The 4,808-nt window shown below is 38.6% G+C and overlaps 1 long non-coding RNA gene across 1 annotated transcript in view; it reads right to left on the bottom strand.

The window, feature by feature from the left end:
• The window catches only part of LOC116686300 (uncharacterized), a 22,320-nt gene extending 20,929 nt beyond the window's left edge, over positions 1–1,391 (bottom strand). Inside the window, exon 1 of the long non-coding RNA XR_004331213.1 lies at positions 1,256–1,391. This is a non-coding gene — a long non-coding RNA (uncharacterized LOC116686300). The remainder of the gene's footprint in view (positions 1–1,255) is intronic.
• Positions 1,392–4,808: the final 3,417 nt, after the last annotated feature.

Raw genomic sequence — 4,808 nt, 5'->3', positions numbered from 1 at the left:
CTCGAGACACTTTACAGATAGAGTAGGTCTAGACCACACTCTAGAATTTAGGTCCTTAACGAACCAGGGCCATGCGCTTCAAGCCGTGCGCTTAGATTGTTAAAATAGGTGTCAAAGTGTAAATTTTATTTTATTTTCAATTGATTTTTTTCAAGAGGTTATTGGTACCTTGAAGAATATTGTTTCATTCATTTACTTTTTTGAAAAATAATTTAAATATACCTACTACGTTTTGTCAAGGCATATCTGCGTATTTCATGCATTGGGGAATGGTGTGTGAAAGCCTTGTGGAGGCACTCCTATCATGCTGTTTTACAGTATTTTGAGGACAGCTCCCTTAACTGTTCATTGAAATTGAGACTTCTTTTCATTGTTTTATGTAAAACTGCCTATAAAATTCAGGGGAAGGCCCATTACAAATTGTAAGGCTTGCTGATAATTATCATGTCATGCATGGCACATAGCTGCTGTTTATTTAAGAATTTGTTTTTCTGCACTGATGTCACCAACACAAGGTCACCCAGTTATTTGTGAAGTATAAATCAGCTTAGTCTAGGAGCAGACTAAGCTGACTAGCTGATAGTGTAGTCAATACTCAACAAAGTGTTGAAAAATTGCATAAAGTTAGATAAATGGTTAAAATAATCCTGCTCTTCAGATTGCACTTTGAGTTACCCAGGACAACAGCTACAGGATGCTCTCTGCTTGACACTCTTTCCCTGTTGCACTACTGTGGGAGCTGCAGCAAGCAGTGCAATAATGAAAGGGCATTGGTCAGCTGGGCCAAGCCTCCTCCTCACACTCTTCACCCTGCCCTACCCTGCCTCTGAGCAAGGCACCTCAACCCTAGAGGAACTCACACTTTTTCCTGCCTCTTACCCAAATGTTTCTCTTATCAGGATGATTACTGTGATAACTACATCAATAAAGACAACATCAAATGAAGAAGTGGTATTTGGGTTTTTATTTCGTGCTTGACTGTGATGTTATGGGACGGTGACAGCAAGAATGCTAATGTTGAATCTACACTACTACATTTTGGTTTAAAAACAAATATTTTGCTGTTTTTACGCCTGGCATCACACTACTCTGGCGTTTCAGAGCCCCTAAGACGGAGAAGTTTGGAATCACTGCTGCCCCTGTTTTAGTTTGAAAAACTAGAAGACTGCATTCAGGGTATGACGGTAACTTTTTTTGCTCACCAGCCACTGTGGCTAGTGGTTATCCAAAGCTACTAGGCACTCAGCATTTTCACTTACGTTTTATTTGAATAAAGTGCACTATGGTGTGCTACAATTAACTTGAAGAACCAGATTTACAACCCTTTTAAATGTAAATGAGCACTGTAAACACCCAAATCAAGACTACTTAAAATGTAGAACACTGCTGTCATCAAATGTGTGTAAAGCTCCTTTTTATAAACGTAATGTAACCATGTTCCATGTAACCAAATAAGACAGACATAAAAAGAGTAGCTTCTTATAGGCTAAGTGGTGCAGAGGTGTAGATGATTAGTTGAAAGTGGTTTGGAGTGCGTGCGTGTCACTCAAGCAGCCAGCACTCGCCCTCGGTTACAGAAAGCGGTCTCTGTACTTCTACAAACAGACGCAACCGATGCCTCGGCTTGCTATGTCCCATGCACGTGCTGAACCTTTGGGGGATTTTACGGGATTGCCGCGGCTTGCTCATCTGGTGTGCCGTATGTGCCTCTGTAGTTTGGCTGTGGGCTGCACACTGGATTACAGCTGTGGTCTTGTGTCGTGTGATGGCACAGTGGCACAGTACTCCAGCCACCAGTGTTACAATATAAAGGCATGCTTGTGAGAGTGACTGTTTTACATGCCACTGCCAAAATTGACCCGCATTTGGCTGGTTTGCGTTGCATTGTTGATATGAATGGAGATTATTTATGCTATTGGAGCTTAAACTCTTGTGTGGACAGAAATTGTTTATGTCTCAAAACACCACTTAAAAGTGAAAAAGTAGAAGTGTAGATGTAGCCTTAGCTTCCTATAGACGCGAGACAGCCCCTGACAAGATAAATAGTTTTGATCCTGTGTAGAAAACTTAATGGGAAGTAAATTAACAAGAAACAACCTAAAAGAAATTTGAGCAAAAGAATTATATGCAAGTTGACAATTTTGACAAACCTATATATGGATCAAGAGAACAACGTGTGAATGGAAACTGAGAACAGCTGTAGAACGTATTAAAGGTATATTTCTTTCTCCCTTACCTCTAGTGGTATTTATGTAGATCTTTTTTGTTTTAGATAACCTTTTTTCCTCTGAGATTTTTTCCTACACCACAACAATAGTGGTAAATGGAATATAGTTTTTTGATTTTAAATGTTCAACAGCAACATGTCTTTACAGAAACAATTCTGTATCATCTAGCCTGCATATGTAAAGTTTGACAGATACTCGTCCGATCAATGTCTCATCTTTTCATCTATGTTTGCCTGAACACCCATTGAAAATGTTTCAATGGGTGCAAATTAACAAGAAAATAAATTATTATTACGTGCTAGGCCAATAGGGGTGTGGGGCCACTGACAGAAAAAAATGTCTGTCACCTGTCTACCTTACACTAGAAGACTGAAAATACTTTGAAAAGTCTGACACAATCTCACATCTAAAGACAACCATCTTACATCTAAAGACTAACATTATTTGTCACAATATGTAAAGACTGGAGATCTTGCAGGATCCCAATCTAACATTAGCTAGAACTAGATTTTTTATTTTTTTTTATTAACCAATATAGCTAACTTATCTACTGCTAGAGTTAGCTGTTTAAGTGAGGGAAAGTTTGCTGATTTTCTGTTTATGCATACATGCAGATGAACGGCACCAGTTCCCAGAGTTCCGCATTTGCCAACTGGTAAATCTCCACTGGATGACTCCCTTCAGAAGGGTTGGAAATTGGCAACTTTACCTCTTTAGTGTTAGCTTAGAGCTGTGCCACAGCAACCATAAACAATGCTGGCTCTGCCAGCCAGCGTCTTCCTGTTTGGTGCTCGAGGGAGTGAGCTGCGCACCCATTGGTTATGGACAATGTTTACGTAAATTAACCTACCAAGACTTAAAACTCCAAATAACATCAAACATGTTTGATTTTGGCTGCATTTCAATAGTAGTTTAACATGCCCTTGTTCACTTTCCCAAAGCGCTTGCCCTTGGGGGAATCCCCATTGCCATCTTAAGTGGCATTCCAATTGTCTGGAAAACTGAAGTGATCTTGGTGAGATTGATGCATTATTATGGAAGCCACGCCCTTCAATAGTATTCACACGCTACAATCAGCCATGCGTCTATCCTTACACAAGGTAAAGGAATTTATGGCATGGCAGTTATGGATTGGCGTAAGAACATTCATCCATGGTTAGTTAACAGTCATGTATTCATCCTGCTACACTCTGCGGTGCCCAGCTACATCCTGCTGTGCCTTGTAATGCTGCACAGGGCCCTGCTATGCCATGAACTACAAAGAACTGCTACAAACTACTATTTTTTCTATTTTTGTTATTGCCACTCTTCATTCAAACCCCAACCGGCCCGTCAGACACCGCCTACCAAGAGCCTGGGTCTGTCCGAGGTTTCTGCCTAAAAGGAAGTTTTTCCTCGCCACTGTCGCACTGTTGCTTGTTCTGGAGGAAACTACTAGAACTGTTGGGTCCTTGTAAATTCTGGAGTGTGGTCTAGACCTACTCTATTTGTAAAGTGTCTTGAGATAACTCTTGTTATGAATTGATAATATAAATAAAATTGAATTGAAATTGAATTGAATGTAAAATCGCTTAAACTCCTGTTGCTTACTACCAAAGAAGCAGAAGATAAATAAATAAATTTGAACTTTTAAGATTCCTCATTGTTAGCTTGATATTTTGCTGAAACATCTAATATAACCTACATCTATTTACTTTATACGTTTTATTTATTAGATAATTATATTTGTGATTTTAATTCCAACATCTGTAAATGCATGTAAGAAATTCCGTTTTTGCCAGACGTAAATACTAATATGATTAATCATGATACAGATTACAAATGACTAAATTTGAAACTCATGCAGCTGATTACTAAACTTCATTGAAATGAGTCTGCAAGTATATATGACATGGAAAAATGAATAAGAATACTTTTTATAGATATCTGTATTGCCCCTTTTTAGCAAGAAATAGGCCTATTGTACAATTGATTGATGTCTGGTAAAGATGATTTCCATCCAATAAACATTTCAACCTAAAGCAAAGCTAGAGTACATTTCCCTCTTTGATCTCCCCTACAGGTTGGAAGTGGAATTGTCCCATTACGTTGCGTTGTCCATTTCGTTTGAACTACAGATCTGCAACCAAACTGGGAAACTTGCATAATGTAATGCGATGGACAATTCCGCTTCCAACCTGTAGGGGGAATAAAGTGGGAAAGGTTCTCTATTGTTGCTTTAATGATAAATCAAATAAAACTCAAGAAAAGAGGCACTTCAATACACAAAGAGAAAAAAGAAGTTAAAAAAGAAAAGAAAACAAAATACAATACAAAGAAAAGGGTATATTATCACATTTCCTTGAAAAAAATCTTGCAATACATCAGCTATATAAATACTTTTGTCATTAATAATTTGGATAGACTCAAATGTGTGAGTAAAAGCTGGCCGAGATTTATACCAAGGGCTGAGGAGTCGTGAAGAGGGTCATGTTGGAAAAACTATTGAAATGCAGCATTTGTTGGAACATCAAGACGGGAAGATGACTCGTACTGACAAAACTAGACATTGTCCCCCTGTATCAGCTGTCAGCCTTATAC

This window comes from Etheostoma spectabile, unplaced genomic scaffold, assembly GCF_008692095.1.
Source record: "Etheostoma spectabile isolate EspeVRDwgs_2016 unplaced genomic scaffold, UIUC_Espe_1.0 scaffold342, whole genome shotgun sequence".
Lineage (NCBI taxonomy): Eukaryota > Metazoa > Chordata > Actinopteri > Perciformes > Percidae > Etheostoma > Etheostoma spectabile.
This window is presented reverse-complemented; position numbering and strand designations above follow the sequence as displayed.